This window comes from Melospiza georgiana, chromosome 3, assembly GCF_028018845.1.
Source record: "Melospiza georgiana isolate bMelGeo1 chromosome 3, bMelGeo1.pri, whole genome shotgun sequence".
In the NCBI taxonomy this organism is placed as follows: domain Eukaryota; kingdom Metazoa; phylum Chordata; class Aves; order Passeriformes; family Passerellidae; genus Melospiza; species Melospiza georgiana.
The window spans coordinates 29,750,693-29,771,426 of record NC_080432.1 but is presented as its reverse complement, the minus strand read 5'-3'; positions in this window follow the sequence as shown (position 1 = coordinate 29,771,426).

Below are 20,734 nucleotides of genomic sequence, written 5' to 3'. Positions count from 1 at the left end.
ACCATCCTGCCTATCGTGGATTCTAAGGAGCCAGCCGGCCACTCCAAGCCATAGGTCCCCAAACACAAACAACGGCGCTTTTCCCTGGAAAACAAAACTCGCCTGCCAACTTTTTGATGGCAGATTGCAGGAGCCACTTTGCAACATAAAACCAGCCCGACATGGCACTGGTCCCACCTTGGATCTCGGAACCATCCTGCCTATCGTGGATTTTCAGGGGCCAGCCGCCCACTCTCGGCCATGTACCCCCAAACAAAAACCACGGCCCTTTCCTCTGGCCAACAAAACTCAAGTGCCCCTCTTCTGGATGGCAAATTGCAGGAGCCACTTGCTACTACAAAACCAGCCCAACTTGGCACTGATGCCACCTTGGCTCTGGGAAGCATGCTGCATATCGTGGATTCTAATGAGCCAGCCGGCCACTCCCAGCCACAGGCGCCCAAAAAAAACCAAAGACCTTTTCTCTTGCAAACAAAAATCGGCTACCCCGCTTCTGGATGGCAGATTGCAGGAGCCACTTTGCACCATCAAACCAGCCCGACTTGGCACTGGTGCCACCTTGGGTCTGGGAACCATGCTGCCTAGCGTGGATTTTCAGGAGCCAGCCGGCCACTCTCAGCCATATGCCCTCAAGCACAAACCACGGCCCTTTCCTCTGGCCAACAAAACTCAACTGCCCCTCTTCTGGATGGCAAATTGCAGGAGCCACTTGCTACTACAAAACCAGCCCAACTTGGCACTGGTGCCACCTTGGCTCTGGGAACCATGCTGCGTATCGTGGATTCTAATGAGCCAGCCGGCCACGCCCAGCCACAGGCGCCCAAAAAAAACCAAAGACCTTTTCTCTAGCAAACAAAATTTAGCTGCCCCGCTTCTGGATGGCAAATTGCAGGAGCTACTTGGTACTACAAAAACAGCCCGACTTGGCACTGGTGCCACCTTGCGTCTGGTTACCATGCGGCATATCGTGCATTTTAAGGAGCCAGGTGGCCACTCCCAGCCATATGCCCCCAAACACAATCCACGGCCCTTTTCTCTGGCAAACAAAACTCAGCTGCCCCGCTTCTGGATGGCAGATTGCAAGAGCCACTTGGTACTATCAAACCAGCCCGACATGGCACTGGTGCTACCTTGGGTCTGGGAACCATCCTGCGTATTGTGGATTGTCAGGAGCAAGCCGACCACTCTCGGCCACAGAACCCAATCAAAAACAAAGGTCCGTTTCCCTAGCAAAAAAAACTTAGCTGCCCCGCTTCTGGATGGGATATTGCAGGAGGCACTTGACACAGTCAAATGAGCCCCACTTGGCACTGGTGCCACCTTGGGTCTGGGAACCATGCTGCGTATCGTAGATTTTCAGGAGCCAGCCGGCCACTGCCAACCACAGGCCCCCAAACACAAACCACAGCCTTTATCTCTGGCAAACAAAACTCAGCTGCCCCGCTTCTGGATGGCAGATTGCAGGAGCCACTTGGTACTATCAAACCCGCCCAACTTGGCACTGGTGCCACCTTGGCTCTGGGAACCATCCTGCCTATTGTGGATTTTAAGGAGCCAGCCGGCTACTCCCAGCCAGAGGCCCCCAAACAAAAACCACGACCCTTTTTTCTGGCAAACAAAACTTAGCTGCCTCACTTCTGGATGGCAGATTGCAGGAGCCACTTGGTGTTATCAAACCAGCCCGTCTTGGCTCTGGTGCCACCTTGGGTCTGGGAACCATGCTGCGTATCGTGGATTCTAAGGAGCCAGCCGGCCACTCCTAGCCACAGGCCCCAAACAAAAACCTAGACCCATTTCTCTGGCTAACAAAAGTAAGCTGCCCCGCTTCTGGATGGCAGATTGCAGGAGACACTTGGGACTATCAAACCAGCCCAACTTGGCACTGGTGCCACCTCTGATCTGTTAACCATCCTGCCTATCGTCGATTTTCAGGGGCCAGCGGGCCACTCTGAGCCATAGGCCCCCAAACAAAAACCACGGCCCTTTTCCCTGCCAAACAAAACTCAGCTGCCCCGCTTCTGGATGGCAGATTGCAGGAGCCACTTTGCACCATCAAACCAGCCCGACTTGGCACTGGTGCCACCTTGGGTCTGGGAAACATGCTGCGTAACGTAGATTTTAAGGAGCCAGCTGGCCACTTCCAGCCACAGGCCCCCAAACACAAACAACGGCGCTTTTCCCTGGAAAACAAAATTCGCCTGCCAACTTTTTGATGGCAGATTACAGGATCCACTTTGCAACATAAAACCAGCTCGACTTGGCACTGGTGCCACCTTGGATCTGGGAACCATCCTGCCTATTGTCGATTTTCAGGAGCCAGCCGGCCACTCCCAGCCACAGGCCCCCAAACACAAACAACGGCGCTTTTCCCTGGAAAACAAAACTCGCCTGCCAACTTTTTGATGGCAGATTGCAGGAGCCACTTGGTACTATCAAACCAGCCCAACTTGCCACTGCTGCCACCATGGGGCTGGTAACCATCCTGCCTATCGTAGCTTTTCAGGAGCCAGCCAGGCACCCCCAGCCGTAGGCCCCCATACAAAAATTTCGGCCCGTTTCCCTGGCAAACAAAAGTAAGCTACCCCGCTTCTGGATGGCAGATTGGAGGAGCCACTTGGTACTACGAAAACAGCCCGACTTGGCACTGATGCCACCTTGGGTCAGGGAACCATGCTGCGTATCGAGCTTTTTAAGGAGCCAGCCGGCCGTGCCCAGCCATATACCCCCAAAAACAAACCACGGAACTTTTCTCCAGCAAACAAAAATCCGCTGCCCCGCGTCTGGATGGCAGATTGCAGGAGCCACTTTGCACCATCAAACCAGCCCGACTTGGCACTGGTGCCACCTTGGCTCTGGGAACCATCCTGCCTAGCGTGGATTTTCAGGGGCCAGCCGGCCACTCTCAGCCATAGGCCCCCAAACACAAACAACGGCCCTTTTCTCTGGCAAACAAAACTCAACTGCCCCTCTTCTGGATGGCAAATTGCAGGACGCACTTGGTACTACGAAAACAGCCCGACTTGGCACTGATGCCACCTTGGGTCTGGGAACCATCCTGCGTATCGAGCTTTTTAAGGAGCCAGCCGGCCACTCCCAGCCATATACCCCCAAAAACAAACCACGGACCTTTTCTCTTGCAAACAAAAATCCGCTGCCCCGCGCCTGGATGGCAGATTGCAGGAGACCCTTTGCACCATCAAACCAGCCCGACTTGACACTGGTGCCACCTTGGATCTGGGAACCATCCTGCCTGTCGTGGATTTTCAGGGGCCAGCTGGCCACTCTCAGCCACAGGTCCCCAAACACAAACCACGCCCCTTTACTCTGGTAAACAAAACTCAACTACCCCTCTTCTGGACGGCAAATTGCAGGACGCACTTGGTACTACAAAAGCAGCCCGACTTGACACTGGTGCCACCTTGGGCCTGGTCACCATCCTGCGTATCGTGAATTTTAAGGAGCCAGCTGGCCACACCCAGCCATATGCCCACAAACAAAATCTACGTCCCTTTTCTCTGGCAAAGAAAACTCAGCTGCCCAGCATGTGGATGGAAGATTGCAGGAGCCACTTCGTACTATCAAACCAGCCCGACGTGGCACTGGTGCCACCTTGGGTCTGGGAACCATCCTGCGTATTGTGGATTGTCAGGAGCCAGCCAACCACTGCAAGCCACAGACCCCAATCAAAAACAACGTCCCATTTCACAGGCAAAATAAACTCAGCTGCCCCGCTTCTGGATGGGAGATTGCAGGAGCCACTTGGTACTATCAAACCAGCCCGACTTGGCACTGGTGCCACCTCTGGTCTGGGAACCATCCTGCGTAACGTGGATTCTAAGGAGGCAGCCGGCCACTGCCAGCCACAGGCCCCCAAACACAAACAACGGCGCTTTTCCCTGGAAAACAAAACTCGTCTGCCAACTTTTTGATGGCAGATGGCAGGAGACACTTGGTGCTATCAAACAAGCCCAACTTGGCACTGGTGCCACCATGGGTCTGGTCACCATCCTGCCTATCGTAGCTTTTCAGGAGCCAGCCGGTCACTCCCAGCCATAGGCCCCCAGACACAAACCTCGGCCCGTTTCCCTGGCAAACAAAATTAAGCTACCCCGCTTCTGGATGGCAGATTGCAGGACGCACATGGTACTATCAAACCAGCCAAACTTGGCACTGGTGCCACCTCTGGCCTGGGAACCATCCTGCGTATCGTGGATTCTAAGGAACCAGCCGGCCACTCCCAGCCACAGGCCCCCAAACAAAAACAAAGGCGCTTTTCCCTGGAAAACAAAACTCGCCTGCCAACATTTTTAAGGCAGATTGCAGGAGCCACTTGGTACTATCAAACCAGCCCAACTTGGCACTGGTGCCACCATGGGTCTGGTCACCATCCTGCCTATCGTAGCTTTTCAGGACCCAGCCGGTCACTCCCAGCCATAGGCCCCCAGACACAAACCTCGGCCCGTTTCCCTGGCAAAAAAAAGTAAGCTGCCACGCTTCTGGATGGCAGATTGCAGGAGCCACTTTGCGCCATCAAACTAGCCCGATTTGGCACTGGTGCCACCTCTGGTCTGGGAACCATGCTGCGTATCGTGGATTCTAATTAGCCAGCCGGCCACTCCCAGCCACAGGCCCCCAAACACAAACAACGGCCCATTTCCCTGGCAAACAAAACTCAGCTGCCCCGCTTCTGGATGGCAGTTTGCAGGAGCCACTTGGTACTATCAAACCAGCCCGAATTGGTATTGGTAGCACCTTGGATCTGGGAACCGTCCTGCGTAACGTGGATTTTCAGGGTCCAGCCGGCCACTCCCAGCCATATGCCCCCAAACACAAACCTCGGCCCTTTTCTCTGGCAAAGCAAACTCAACTGCCGCTCTTCTGGATGGCAATTTTCAGGACGCACTGGGTACTACAAAAACAGCCCGACTTGGCAGTGGTGCCACCTTGGGTCTGGGAACCATCCTGCGTATCGAGCATTTTAAGGAGCTAGCCGGCAATTCCCAGCCATATGCCCCCAAAAACAAACCACGGACCTTTTCTCTGGCAAAAAAAAATTCAGCGGCCCCGCTTCTGGATGGCAGATTGCAGGAGCCACTTTGAACCATACAACCAGCCTTACTTGGCACTGGTGCCGCCTTGGCTCTGGGAACCATCCTGCCTATCGTGGATTTTCAGGGGCCAGCCGGCCACTCTCAGCCATATGCCCCCAAACAAAAACCATGGCCCTTTTCTCTGGCAAACAAAACTGAACTGCCCCTCTTCTGGCTGGTAAATTGCAGGACGCACTTGGTACTACGAAAACAGCCCGACTTGGCACTGATGCCACCTTGGGTCTGGGAACCATCCTGCGTATCGAGCTTTTTAAGGAGCCAGCTGGCCACTCCCAGCCATATACCCCCAAAAACAAGCCACGGACCTTTTCTCTTGCAAACAAAAATCCACTGCCCCGCGTCTGGATGGCAGATTGCAGGAGCCACTTTGCACCATCAAACCAGCCCGACTTGGCAATGGTGCCACCTTGGATCTGGGAACCATCCTGCCTATTGTGGATTTTCAGGAGCCTGCCGGTCACTCCCAGCCATAGGCCCCCAGACAGAAACCTCTGCCCATTTCCCTGGGAAACAAAAGTAGGCTGTCCCGCTTCTGGATGGCAGATTGCAGGAGCTATTTAGTGCTATCAAACCAGCCCGACTTGGCACTGGTGCCACCTTGGCTCTGGGAAGCATCCTGCGTATCGAGCTTTTTAAGGAGCCAGCTGGCCACCGACTTGGCACTGGTGCTGGCTTTGGTCAGGAAGCCATCATGCTTATCGTCGATTTTCAGGAGTCAGTCAGGCTGGTTTGATAGTACCAAGTGGCTCCTGCAATCTGCCATCCAGAAGCGGGGCAGCTGAGTTTCGTTTGCCTGAGAAAAGGTCCGTGGATTGTTTTTGGGGACATATAGTTTGGAGCGGCCGGCTGGCTCCTTAAAATTCTCGATACGCAGGAGTGTTCTAGTAGACAAGGTGCCGCCACTGCCAAGTCGGGCTCTTTTTGTAGTACCAAGTGGCTCCTGCAATCTGCCATCCAGAAGCGGGGCAGCTTAGTGTTGTTTGCCAGGGAAACGGGCCGAGGTTTGTGTCTGGGGGCCTATGGCTGGGAGTGACCGGCTGCCTCCTAAGAATCCACGATTGGCAGGATGTTTACCTCACCCAAGATTGCACCAGTGCCAAGTTGGGCTGGTTTGATAGTACCAAGTGGCTCCTGCAATCTGCCATCAAAAAGTTGGCAGGCGAGTTTTGTTTTCCAGGGAAAAGCGGCGTTGTTTGTGTTTGGGGGCCTGTGGATGGGAGTGGCCGGCTGGCTCCTTAGAATCAACGATACGCAGCATGGTTCCCAGACCCAAGGTGGCACCAGTGCCATGTCGGCCTGGTTTGACAGTGTCAAGTGCCTCCTGCAATCTGCCATCCAGAAGCGGGGCAGCTGAGTTTATTTGCCAGGGAATTGGGCCGTTGTTTTTGATTGGGGTCTGGGGCCGAGAGTGGTCAGCTGGCTCCTGACAATCCGCAATATGCAGCATGGTTCCCAGACCCAAGGTGGCAGCAGTGCCAAGTTGGGCTGGTTTGATAGTACGAAGTGGCACCTGCAATCTGCCATGCAGAAGCGGGGCAGCTTACTTTTGTTTGCCAGGGAAACGGGCCGAAGTTTGTGTCTGGGGGCCTATGGCTGGGAGTGACCGGCTGGCTCCTGAAAAGCTACGATAGGCAGGATGGTGACCAGACCCATGGTGGCACCAGTGCCAAGTCGGGCTGGTTTGATAGTACTAAATAGCTCCTGCAATCTGCCATCCAGAAGCGGGGCAGCTTACTTTTGTTTGCCAGGGAAACGGGCCGAGGTTTGTGTCTGGGGGCCTATGGCTGGGAGTGACCGGCTGGCTCCTGAAAAGCTACGATAGGCAGGATGGTGACCAGACCCATGGTGGCCCCAGTGCCAAGTTGGGCTGGTTTGATAGTACCAAGTGGCTCCTGCAATCTGCCATCAAAAAGTTGGCAAGCGAGTTTTGTTTTCCAGGGAAAAGCGCTGTTGTTTGTGTTTGGGTGCCTGTGGGTTGCAGTGGCCGGATGGCTAATTTGAATCCAGGATACGCAGGATGGGTCCCAGACCAGAGGTGGCAGCAGTGCCAAGTGGGGCTAGTTTGATTGTGCAAAGTGGCTCCTGCAATCTGCCATCCAGAAGCGGGGTAGCTTACTTTTGTTTGCCAGGGAAACGGGCCGAGGTTTTTGTCTGGAGGCCTATGGCTGGGAGTGACGGGCTGGCTCCTGAAAAGCTACGATAGGCAGGATGGTGACCAGACCCATGGTGGCACCAGTGCCAAGTTGGGCTGGTTTGATAGTACCAAGTGGCTCCTTCAATCTGCCATCAAAAATTTGGCAGGCGAGTTTTGTTTTCCAGGGAAAAGCGCCGTTGTTTGTGTTTGGGGGCCTGTGGCTGGGAGTGGCCGGCTGGCTCCTTAGAATCCACGATACGCAGGATGGTTCCCAGACCAGAGGTGGCACCATTGCCAAGTCAGGCTGGTTTGATAGTAAAAAGTGTTTCCTGCAATCTGCCATCCAGAAGCGGGGCAGCTTACTTTTGTTTGCCAGGGAAACGGGCCGAGCTTTGTGTCTGGGGGCCTATGGCTGGGAGTGACCGGCTGGCTCCTGAAAAGCTACGATAGGCAGGATGGTGACCAGACCCATGGTGGCACCAGTGCCAAGTTGGGCTGATTTGATAGTACCAAGTGGCTCCTGCAATCTGCCATCAAAAAGTTGGCAGGCGAGTTTTGTTTTCCAGGGAAAAGCGCCGTTGTTTGTGTTTGGGGGCCTGTGGCTGGGAGTGGCCGGCTGGCTCCTTAGAATCCACGATACGCAGCATGGTTCCCAGACCCAAGGTGGCACCAGTGCCAAGTCGGGCTGGTTTGATAGTACCAAGTGGTTCCTGCAATCTGCCATCCAGAAGCGGGGCAGCTTACTTTTGTTTGCCAGGGAAACGGGCCGAGCTTTGTGTCTGGGGGCCTATGGCTGGGAGTGACCGACTGGCTCCTGAAAAGCTACGATAGGCCGGATGTTGACCAGACCCATGGTGGCACCAGTGCCAAGTTGGGCTGGTTTGATAGTACCAAGTGGCTCCTGCAATCTGCCAGCAAAATGTTGGCAGGCGAGTTTGTTTTCCAGGGAAAAGCGCCGTTGTTTTTGTTTGGGGGCCTGTGGCTGGGAGTGGCCGCCTGGCGCCTTAGAATCTACGTAACGCAGCATGATTCCCAGAGCCAAGGCGGCAACAGTGCCAAGTCGGGCTGGTTTGATAGTACCAAGTGGCTCCTGCAATCTGCCATCCAGAAGCGGGGCAGCTTACTTTTGTTTGCCAGGGAAACGGGCCGAGGTTTGTGTCTGGGGGCCTCTGGCTGAGAGTGACCGGCTGGCTCATGAAAAGCTATGATAGGCAGGATGGTGACCAGACCCATGGTGGCACCAGTGCCAAGTTGGGCTGGTTTGATAGTACCAAGTGGCTCCTGTAATCTGCCATCAAAAATTTGGCAGGCGAGTTTTGTTTTCCAGGGTTAAAGCGCCGTTGTTTGTGTTTGGGGGCCTGTGGCTGGGAGTGGCCGGCTGGCTCCTTAGAATCCACGATACGCAGCATGGTTCCCAGACGAGAGGTGGCACCAGTGCCAAGTCGGGCCAGTTTGATGTTGCAAAGTGGCTCCTGCAATCTGCCATCCAGAAGCGGGGCAGCTTACTTTTGTTTGCCAGGGAAACGGGCCGAGGTTTGTGTCTGGGGGCCTATGGCTGGGAGTGACCGGCTGGCTCCTGAAAAGCTACGATAGGCAGGATGGTGACCAGACCCATGGTGGCACCAGTGCCAAGTCGGGCTGGTTTGATAGTACTAAATAGCTCCTGCAATCTGCCATCCAGAAGCGGGGCAGCTTACTTTTGTTTGCCAGGGAAACGGGCCGAGGTTTGTGTCTGGGGGCCTATGGCTGGGAGTGACCGGCTGGCTCCTGAAAAGCTACGATAGGCAGGATGGTGACCAGACCCATGGTGGCACCAGTGCCAAGTTGGGCTGGTTTGATAGTACCAAGTGGCTCCTGAAATCTGCCATCAAAATGTTGGCAGGCGAGTTTTGTTTTCCAGGGAAAAGCGCCGTTGTTTGTGTTTGGGGGCCTGGGGCTTGGAGTGGCCAGCTGGCTCCTTAGAATCTACGTTACGAGGGATGGTTCCCATACCAGAGGTGGCACCAGTGCCAAGTTAGGCTGATTTGATAGTACCAAGGGCGTCCTGCAATCTGCCATCCAGAAGCGGGGCAGCTGAGTTTTTTTCGCCTGTGAAACGGGCCGTTGTATTTGATTGGGGTCTGTGGCAGCGAGTGGTCGGCTGGCTCCTCAAAATCCACATTACGCAGGATGGTTCCCAGACCAGAGGTTGCACCAGTGCCAAGTCGGGCTGATTTGATAGTACGAAGTGGCTCCTGCAATCTGCCATCCAGAAGCTGGGCAGCTGAGTTTTGTTTGCCAGAGAAAAGGGCCGTGGGTTGTGTTTTGGGGCATATGGCTTGGAGTGGCCAGCTGGCTCCTTAAAATGCACGATACGCAGGATGGTGACCAGATCCAAGGTGGCACCAGTGCCAAGTCGGGCTGGTTTTGTAGTACCAAGTGCGTCCTGCAATTTGCCATCCAGAAGAGGGGCAGTTGAGTTTTCTTTGCCAGAGAAAACGGCCGTGGTTTGTGTTTGGGGGAATATGGCTGAGAGTGGCCGCCTGGCCCCTGAAAATCAACGATAGGCAGCATGGTTCCCAGACCAGAGGTGGCGCCAGTGCCAAGTCGGGCTGGTTTGATAGTACAAAATAGCTACTGCAAACTGCCATCCAGAAGCGGGGCAGCTTACTTTTGTTTGCCAGGGGAACGGGCCGAGGTTTGTGTCTGGGGGCCTATGGCTCTGAGTGACCGGCTGGCTCCTGAAAAGCTACGATAGGCAGGATTGTGACCAGACCCATGGTGGCACCTGTGCCAAGTTGGGCTGATTTGATAGTACAAAGTGGCTCCTGCAATCTGCCATCCAGAAGCGGGGCAGCTTACTTTTGTTTGCCAGGGAAACGGGCCGAGCTTTGTGTCTGGGGGCCTGTGGATGGGAGTGACCGGCTAGGTCCTGAAAAGCTACGATAGGCAGGATGGTGACCAGACCCATGGTGGCACCAGTGCCAAGTTGGGCTGATTTGATAGTACCAAGTGGCTCCTGCAATCTGGCATCAAAAATTTGGCAGGCGAGTTTTGTTTTCCAGCCAAAAGTGCCGTTGCTTGTGTTTGGGATCCTGTGGCTGGGAGTGGCCGGCTGGCTCGTTAGAATCCACGATACGCAGGATGGTTTTCAGACCAGAGGAGGCAGCAGTGCCAAGTCGGGCTAGTTTGATGGTGCAAAGTGGCTCCTGCAATCTGCCATCCAGAAGCGGGGCAGCTTACTTTTGTTTGCCAGGGAATCAGGCCGAGGTTTTTGTCTGGAGGCCTATGGCTGGGAGTGACCGGCTGGCTCCTGAAAAGCTACGATAGGCAGGATGGTTACCAGACCCATGGTGGCACCAGTGCCAAGTTGGGCTGATTTGATAGTACCAAGTGGCTCCTGCAATCGGCCATCAAAAATTTGGCAGGCGAGTTTAGTTTTCCAGGGTTAAAGCGCCGTTGTTTGTGTTTGGGGGCCTGTGGCTGGGAGTGGCCGGCTGGCTCCTTAGAATGCACGATACGCAGCATGGTTCCCAGAGCCAAGGTGGCACCAGTGCCAAGTCGGGCTGGTTTGATAGTACCAAGTGGCTCCTGCAATCTGCCATCCAGAAGCGGGGCAGCTTCCTTTTGTTTCCCAGTGAAACGGGCCGAGGTTTGTGTCTGTGGGCCTATGGCTGGGAGTGACCGGCTGGCTCCTGAAAAGCAACGATACGCAGGATGGTGACCAGACCCATGGTGGCACCAGTGCCAAGTCGGGCTGGTTTGATAGTACTAAATAGCTCCTGCAATCTGCCATCCAGAAGCGGGGCAGCTTACTTTTGTTTGCCAGGGAAACGGGCCGAGGTTTGTGTCTGGGGGCCTATGGCTGGGAGTGACCGGCTGGCTCCTGAAAAGCTACGATAGGCAGGATGGTGACCAGACCAGTGCCAAGTTGGGCTGGTTTGATAGTACCAAGTGGCTCCTGCAATCTGCCATCAAAAATTTGGCAGGCGAGTTTTGTTTTCCAGGGAAAAGCGCCGTTGTTTGTGTTTGGGGGCCTGTGGCTGGGAGTGGCCGGCTGGCTCCTTAGAATCCACGATACGCAGGATGGTTCCCAGACCAGAGGTGGCACCATTGCCAAGTCAGGCTGGTTTGATAGTACAAAGTGTTTCCTGCAATCTGCCATCCAGAAGCGGGGCAGCTTACTTTTGTTTGCCAGGGAAACGGGCCGAGGTTTGTGTCTGGGGGCCTATGGCTGGGAGTGACCGGCTGGCTCCTGAAAAGCTACGATAGGCAGGATGATGACCAGACCCATGGTGGCACCAGTGCCAAGTTGGGCTGGTTTGACAGTACCAAGTGGCTCCTGAAATCTGCCATCAAAATGTTGGCAGGCGAGTTTTGTTTTCCAGGGAAAAGCGCCGTTGTTTGTGTTTGGGGGCCTGTGGCTGGGAGTGGCCAACTGGCTCCTTAGAATCCACGTTACGAGGGATGCTTCCCATACCAGAGGTGGCACCAGTGCCAAGTTAGGCTGATTTGATAGTACCAAGTGCGTCCTGCAATCTGCCATCCAGAAGCGGGGCAGCTGAGTTTTTTTCGCCTGTGAAACGGGCCGTTGTTTTTGATTGGGGTCTGTGGCCGAGAGTGGTCGGCTGGCTCCTGACAATCCACATTACGCAGGATGGTTCCCAGAGCCAAGGTGGCACCAGTGCCAAGTCGGGCTGATTTGATAGTACGAAGTGGCTCCTGCAATCTGCCATCCAGAAGCTGGGCAGCTGAGTTTTGTTTGCCAGGGAAAAGGGCCGTGGGTTGTGTTTTGGGGCATATGGCTGGGAGTGGCCAGCTGGCTCCTTAAAATGCACGATACGCAGGATGGTGACCAGATCCAAGGTGGCACCAGTGCCAAGTCGGGCTGGTTTTGTAGTACCAAGTGCGTCCTGCAATTTGCCATCCAGAAGAGGGGCAGTTGAGTTTTCTTTGCCAGAGAAAAGGGCCGTGGTTTGTGTTTGGGGGAATATGGCTGAGAGTGGCCGCCTGGCCCCTGAAAATCAACGATAGGCAGCATGGTTCCCAGACCAGAGGTGGCACCAGTGCCAAGTCGGGCTGGTTTGATAGTACAAAATAGCTACTGCAAACTGCCATCCAGAGGCGGGGCAGCTTACTTTTGTTTGCCAGGGGAACGGGCCGAGGTTTGTGTCTGGGGGCCTATGGCTCTGAGTGACCGGCTGGCTCCTGAAAAGCTACGATAGGCAGGATTGTGACCAGACCCATGGTGGCACCTGTGCCAAGTTGGGCTGATTTGATAGTACCAAGTGGCTCCTGCAATCTGCCATCCAGAAGCGGGGCAGCTTACTTTTGTTTGCCAGGGAAACGGGCCGAGGTTTGTGTCTGGGGGCCTATGGCTGGGAGTGACCGGCTAGGTCCTGAAAAGCCACGATAGGCAGGATGGTGACCAGACCCATGGTGGCACCAGTGCCAAGTTGGGCTGATTTGATAGTACCAAGTGGCTCCTGCAATCTGCCATCAAAATGTTGGCAGGCGAGTTTTGTTTTCCAGGGAAAAGCGCCGTTGTTTGTGTTTGGGGGCCTGTGGCTGGGAGTGGCCGGCTGGCTAATTAGAATCCACGATACGCAGGATGGTTCTCAGGCCCAAGGTGGCACCAGTGCCAAGTTGGGCTGGTTTGATGGTGCAAAGTGGCTCCTGCAATCTGCCATCCAGAAGCGGGGCAGCTTACTTTTGTTTGCCAGGGAAACGGGCCGAGGTTTGTGTCTGGGGGCATATGGCTGGGAGTGACCGGCTGGTTCCTGAAAAGCTACGATAGGCAGGATGGTGACCAGACCCATGGTGGCACCAGTGCCAAGTTGGGCTGATTTGATAGTACCAAGTGGCTCCTGCAATCTGCCATCAAAAAGTTGGCAGGCGAGTTTGTTTTCCAGGGAAAAGCGCCGTTGTTTGTGTTTGGGGGCCTGTGGCTGGGAGTGGCCGCCTGGCGCCTTAGAATCTACGTAACGCAGCATGGTTCCCAGAGCCAAGGTGGCACCAGTGCCAAGTCGGGCCTGTTTGATAGTACCAAGTGGCACCTGCAATCTGCCATCCAGAAGCGGGGCAGCTTACTTTTGTTTGCCAGGGAAACGGGCCGAGCTTTGCGTCTGGGGGCCTATGGCTGGGAGTGACCGGCTGGCTCCTGAAAAGCTACGATAGGCAGGATTGTGACCAGACCCATGGTGGCACCTGTGCCAAGTTGGGCTGATTTGATAGTACCAAGTGGCTCCTGCAATCTGCCATCCAGAAGCGGGGCAGCTTACTTTTGTTTGCCAGGGAAACGGGCCGAGCTTTGTGTCTGGGGGCCTATGGCTGGGAGTGACCGGCTAGGTCCTGAAAAGCCACGATAGGCAGGATGGTGACCAGACCCATGGTGGCACCAGTGCCAAGTTGGGCTGATTTGATAGTACCAAGTGGCTCCTGCAATCTGGCATCAAAAATTTGGCAGGCGAGTTTTGTTTTCCAGCCAAAAGTGCCGTTGCTTGTGTTTGGGATCCTGTGGCTGGGAGTGGCCGGCTGGCTCGTTAGAATCCACGATACGCAGGATGGTTTTCAGACCAGAGGAGGCACCAGTGCCAAGGCGGGCTACTTTGATGGTGCAAAGTGGCTCCTGCAATCTGCCATCCAGAAGCGGGGCAGCTTACTTTTGTTTGCCAGGGAATCAGGCCGAGGTTTTTGTCTGGAAGCCTATGGCTGGGAGTGACCGGCTGGCTCCTGAAAAGCTACGATAGGCAGGATGGTTACCAGACCCATGGTGGCACCAGTGCCAAGTTGGGCTGATTTGATAGTACCAAGTGGCTCCTGCAATCGGCCATCAAAAATTTGGCAGGCGAGTTTTGTTTTCCAGGGTTAAAGCGCCGTTGTTTGTGTTTGGGGGCCTGTGGCTGGGAGTGGCCGGCTGGCTCCTTAGAATGCACGATACGCAGCATGGTTCCCAGACCCAAGGTGGCACCAGTGCCAAGTCGGGCTGGTTTGATAGTACTAAATAGCTCCTGCAATCTGCCATCCAGAAGCGGGGCAGCTTACTTTTGTTTGCCAGGGAAACGGGCCGAGGTTTGTGTCTGGGGGCCTATGGCTGGGAGTGACCGGCTGGCTCCTGAAAAGCTACGATAGGCAGGATGGTGACCAGACCCATGGTGGCAGCAGTGCCAAGTTGGGCTGGTTTGATAGTACCAAGTGGCTCCTGAAATCTGCCATCAAAATGTTGGCAGGCGAGTTTTGTTTTCCAGGGAAAAGCGCCGTTGTTTGTGTTTGGGGGCCTGTGGCTGGGAGTGGCCAGCTGGCTCCTTAGAATCCACGTTACGAGGGATGGTTCCCATACCAGTGGTGGCACCAGTGCCAAGTTAGGCTGATTTGATAGTACCAAGTGCGTCCTGCAATCTGCCATCCAGAAGCGGGGCAGCTGAGTTTTTTTCGCCTGTGAAACGGGCCGTTGTTTTTGATTCGGGGCTGTGGCCGAGAGTGGTCGGCTGGCTCCTGACAATCCACATTACGCAGGATGGTTCCCAGAGCCAAGGTGGCACCAGTGCCAAGTCGGGCTGATTTGATAGTACGAAGTGGCTCCTGCAATCTGCCATCCCGAAGAGGGGCAGTTGAGTTTTGTTTACCAGAGTAATGGTCCGTGGTTTGTGTTTGGGGGCCTATGGCTGAGAGTGGCCGGCTGGCCCCTGAAAATCCACGATAGGCAGAATGGTTCCCAGATCCAAGGTGGCACCAGTGCCAAGTCGGGCTGGTTTGATGGTGCAAAGTGGCTCCTGCAATCTGCCATCCAGACGCGGGGCAGCGGATTTTTGTTTGCAAGAGAAAATGTCGGTTTTTTGTGTTTGGGGGCCTGTGGCTGGGAATGGCCGGCTGGCTAATTAGAATCCACGATACGCAGGATGGTTCCCAGACCAGAGGTGGCACAAGTGCCAAGTCGGGCTGGTTTGATAGTACCAAGTGGCTCCTGCAATCTGCCATCAAAATATTGGCTGGCGAGTTTTGTTTTCCAGGGAAAAGCGCCGTTGTTTGTGTTTGGGGGCCTGTGGCTGGGAGTGGCCAGCTGGCTCCTTAGAATCCACGATACGCAGCATGGTTCCCAGACCCAAGGTGGCACCAGTGCCAAGTTGGGGTGGTTTTATAGTACCAAGTGGTTCCTGCAATCTGCCATCCAGAAGCGGGGCAGCTTACTTTTGTTTGCCAGGGAAACGGGCCGAGGTTTGTGTCTCGGGGCCTATGGCTGGGAGTGACCGGCTGGCTCCTGAAAAGCTACGATAGGCAGGATGGTGACCAGACCCATGGTGGGACAAGTGCCAAGTTGGGCTGGTTTGATAGTACCAAGTGGCTCCTGCAATCTGGCATCAAAAGGTTGGCAGGCGAGTTTTGTTTTCCAGGGAAAAGCGCCGTTGTTTGTGTTTGGGGGCCTGTGGCTGGGAGTGGCCAGCTGGCTCCTTAGAATCCACGATACGCAGGATGGTTCCCAGACCAGAGGTGGAACCAGTGCCAAGTCGGGCTGGTTTGATAGTACCAAGTGGTTCCTGCAATCTGCCATCCAGAAGCTGGGCAGTTTACTTTTGTTTGCCAAGGAAACGGGCCGAGGTTTGTGTCTGGGGGCCTATGGCTGGGAGTGACCGGCTGGCTCCTGAAAAGCTACGATAGGCAGGATGGTGACCAGACCCATGGTGGCACCAGTGCCAAGTTGGGCTGATTTGATAGTACCAAGTGGCTCCTGCAATCTGCCATCAAAATGTTGGCAGGCGAGTTTTGTTTTCCAGGGAAAAGCGCCGTTGTTTGTGTTTGGGGGCCTGTGGCTGGGAGTGGCCGGCTGGCTTATTAGAATCCACGATACGCAGGATGGTTCTCAGGCCCAAGGTGGCACCAGTGCCAAGTTGGGCTGGTTTGATGGTGCAAAGTGGCTCCTGCAATCTGCCATCCAGAATCGGGGCAGCTTACTTTTGTTTGCCAGGGAAACGGGCCGAGGTTTGTGTCTGGGGGCCTATGGCTGGGAGTGACCGGCTGGATCCTGAAAAGCTACGATAGGCAGGATGGTGACCAGAGCCATGGTGGCAGCAGTGCCAAGTTGGGCTGGTTTGATAGTACCAAGTGGCTCCTGCAATCTGCCATCAAAAAGTTGGCAGGCGAGTTTTGTTTTCCAGGGAAAAGCGCCGTTGTTTGTGTTTGGGGGCCTGTGGCTGGGAGTGGCCGGCTGGTTAATTAGAATCCACGATACGCAGGATGGTTCCCAGACCAGAGGTGGCACCATAGCCAAGTCGGGCTGGTTTGATAGTTCCACGTGGTTCCAGTAATCTGCCATCCAGAAGCGCGGTAGCTTACTTTTGTTTGCCAGGGAAACGGGCCGAGCTTTGTGTCTGGGGGCCTATGGCTGGGAGTGACCGGCTGACTCCTGAAAAGCTACGATAGGCAGGATGGTGACCAGACCCATGGTGGCACCAGTGCCAAGTTGGGCTGGTTTGATAGTACCAAGTGGCTCCTGCAATCTGCCATCAAAAATTTGGCAGGCGAGTTTTGTTTTCCAGGGAAAAGCGCCGTTGTTTGTGTTTGGGGGCCTGTGGCTGGGAGTGGCCGGCTGGCTCCTTAGAATCCACGATACGCAGCATGGTTCCCAGAGCCAAGGTGGCACCAGTGCCAAGTCGGGCCAGTTTGATGGTGCAAAGTGGCTCCTGCAATCTGCCATCCAGAAGCGGGGCAGCTTACTTTTGTTTGCCAGGGAAACGGGCCGAGGTTTGTGTCTGGGGGCCTATGGCTGGGAGTGACCGGCTGGCTCCTGAAAAGCTACGATAGGCAGGATGGTGACCAGACCCATGGTGGCACCATTGCCAAGTCGGGCTGGTTTGATAGTGCTAAATAGCTCCTGCAATCTGCCATCCAGAAGCGGGGCAGCCCACTTTTGTTTGCCAGGGAAACGGGCCGAGGTTTGTGTCTGGGGGCGTATGGCTGGGAGTGACCGGCTGGCCCCTGAAAAGCTACGATAGGCAGGATGGTGGCCAGACCCATGGTGGCACCAGTGCCAAGTTGGGCTGGTTTGATAGTACCAAGTGGCTCCTGAAATCTGCCATCAAAATGTTGGCAGGCGAGTTTTGTTTTCCAGGGAAAAGCGCCGTTGTTTGTGTTTGGGGGCCTGTGGCTGGGAGTGGCCAGCTGGCTCCTTAGAATCTACGTTACGAGGGATGGTTCCCATACCAGAGGTGGCACCAATGCCAAGTTAGGCTGATTTGATAGTACCAAGTGGCTCCTGCAATCTGCCATCCAGAAGCGGGGCAGCTGAGTTTTTTTCGCCTGTGAAACGGGCCGTTGTATTTGATTGGGGTCTGTGGCCGAGAGTGGTCGGCTGGCTCCTGAAAATCCACATTACGCAGGATGGTTCCCAGAGCCAAGGTGGCACCAGTGCCAAGTCGGGCTGATTTGATAGTACGAAGTGGCTCCTGCAATCTGCCATCCAGAAGCTGGGCAGCTGAGTTTTGTTTGCCAGAGAAAAGGGCCGTGGGTTGTGTTTTGGGGCATATGGCTGGGAGTGGCCAGCTGGCTCCTTAAAATGCACCATACGCAGGATGGTGACCAGATCCAAGGTGGCACCAGTGCCAAGTCGGGCTGGTTTTGTAGTACCAAGTGCGTCCTGCAATTTGCCATCCAGAAGAAGGGGAGTTGAGTTTTCTTTGCCAGAGAAAAGGGCCATGGTTTGTGTTTGGGGGAATATGGCTGAGAGTGGCCGCCTGGCCCCTGAAAATCAACGTTAGGCAGCATGGTTCCCAGACCAGAGGTGGCGCCAGTGCCAAGTCGGGCTGGTTTGATAGTACAAAATAGCTACTGCAAACTGCCATCCAGAAGCGGGGCAGCTTACTTTTGTTTGCCAGGGGAACGGGCCGAGGTTTGTGTCTGGGGGCCTATGGCTGGGAGTGACCGGCTGGCTCCTGAAAAGCTACGATAGGTAGGATTGTGACCAGACCCATGGTGGCACCTGTGCCAAGTTGGGCTGATTTGATAGTACCAAGTGGCTCCTGCAATCTGCCATCCAGAAGCGGGGCAGCTTACTTTTGTTTGCCAGGGAAACGGGCCGAGCTTTGTGTCTGGGGGCCTATGGCTGGGAGTGACCGGCTAGGTCCTGAAAAGCTACGATAGGCAGGATGGTGACCAGACCCATGGTGGCACCAGTGCCAAGTTGGGCTGATTTGATAGTACCAAGTGGCTCCTGCACTCTGCCATCAAAAAGTTGGCAGGCGAGTTTTGTTTTCCGGGGAAAAGCGGCGTTGTTCGTGTTTGGGGGCCTGTGGCTGGGAGTGGCCGGCTGGATCCTTAGAATCCACGATACGCAGCCTGGTTCCCAGACCCAAGGTGGCACCAGTGCCAAGTCGGGCTGGTTTGATAGTACAAAGTGTCTCCTGCAATCTGCCATCCAGAAGCGGGGCAGCTTACTTTTGTTTGCCAGGGAAACGGGCCGAGGTTTGTGTCTGGGGTCCTCTGGCTGAGAGTGACCGGCTGGCTCCTGAAAAGCTACGATAGGCAGGATGGTGACCAGACCCATGGTGGCACCAGTGCCAAGTTGGGCTGGTTTGATAGTACCAAGTGGCTCCTGCAATCTGGCATCAAAAATTTGGCAGGCGAGTTTTGTTTTCCAGCCAAAAGTGCCGTTGTTTGTGTTTGGGATCCTGTGGCTGGGAGTGGCCGGCTGGCTCCTTAGAATCCACGATACGCAGGATGGTTTTCAGACCAGAGGAGGCAGCAGTGCCAAGTCGGGCTGGTTTGATGGTGCAAAGTGGCTCCTGCAATATGCCATCCAGAAGCGGGGCAGCTTACTTTTGTTTGCCAGGGAATCAGGCCGAGGTTTTTGTCTGGAGGCCTATGGCTGGGAGTGACCGGCTGGCTCCTGAAAAGCTACGATAGGCAGGATGGTTACCAGACCCATGGTGGCAGCAGTGCCAAGTTGGGCTGATTTGATAGTACCAAGTGGCTCCTGCATTCGGCCATCAAAAATTTGGCAGGCGAGTTTTGTTTTCCAGAGTTAAAGCGCCGTTGTTTGTGTTTGGGGGCCTGTGGCTGGGAGTGGCCGGCTGGCTCCTTAGAATCCACGATACGCAGCATGGTTCCCAGACCCAAGGTGGCACCAGTGCCAAGTCGGGCTGGTTTGATAGTACCAAGTGGCTCCTGCAATCTGCCATCCAGAAGCGGGGCAGCTTACTTTTGTTTGCCAGGGAAACGGGCCGAGGTTTGTGTCTGTGGGCCTATGGCTGGGAGTGACCGGCTGGCTCCTGAAAAGCTACGATAGGCAGGATGGTGACCAGACCCAAGGTGGCACCAGTGCCAAGTCGGGCTGGTTTGATAGTACCAAGTGGCTCCTGCAATCTGCCATCCAGAAGCGGGGCAGCCTCCTTTTGTTTGCCAGGGAAACGGGCCGAGGTTTGTGTCTGGGGGCCTATGGCTGGGAGTGACCGGCTGGCTCCTGAAAAGCTACGATAGGCAGGATGGTGACCAGACCCATGGTGGCAGCAGTGCCAAGTTGGGCTGGTTTGATAGTACCAAGTGGCTCCTGAAATCTGCCATCAAAATGTTGGCAGGCGAGTTTTGTTTTCCAGGGAAAAGCGCCGTTGTTTGTGTTTGGGGGCCTGTGGCTGGGAGTGGCCGGGGGGCTCCTTAGAATCCACGTTACGAGGGATGGTTCCCATACCAGAGGTGGCACCAGTGCCAAGTTAGGCTGATTTGATAGTACCAAGTGCGTCCTGCAATCTGCCATCCAGAAGCGGGGCAGCTGAGTTTTTTTCGCCTGTGAAACGGGCCGTTGTTTTTGATTGGGGTCTGTGGCCGAGAGTGGTCGGCTGGCTCCTGACAATCCACATTACGCAGGATGGTTCCCAGAGCCAAGGTGGCACCAGTGCCAAGTCGGGCTGATTTGATAGTACGAAGTGGCTCCTGCAATCTGCCATCCCGAAGAGGGGCAGTTGAGTTTTGTTTACCAGAGTAAAGGTCCGTGGTTTGTGTTTGGGGGCCTATGGCTGAGAGTGGCCGGCTGGCCCCTGAAAATCCACGATAGGCAGAATGGTTCCCAGATCCAAGGTGGCACCAGTGCCAAGTCGGGCTGGTTTGATGGTGCAAAGTGGCTCCTGCAATCTGCCATCCAGAAGCGGGGCAGCGGATTTTTGTTTGCAAGAGAAAATGTCGGTTTTTTGTGTTTGGGGGCCTGTGGCTGGGAATGGCCGGCTGGCTAATTAGAATCCACGATACGCAGGATGGTTCCCAGACCAGAGGTGGCACCAGTGCCAAGTCGGGCTGGTTTGATAGTACCAAGTGGCTCCTGCAATCTGCCATCAAAATGTTGGCTGGCGAGTTTTGTTTTCCAGGGAAAAGCGCCGTTGTTTGTGTTTGGGGGCCTGTGGCTGGGAGTGGCCAGCTGGCTCCTTAGAATCCACGATACGCAGCATGGTTCCCAGACCCAAGGTGGCACCAGTGCCAAGTTGGGGTGGTTTTATAGTACCAAGTGCGTCCTGCAATCTGCCATCCAGAA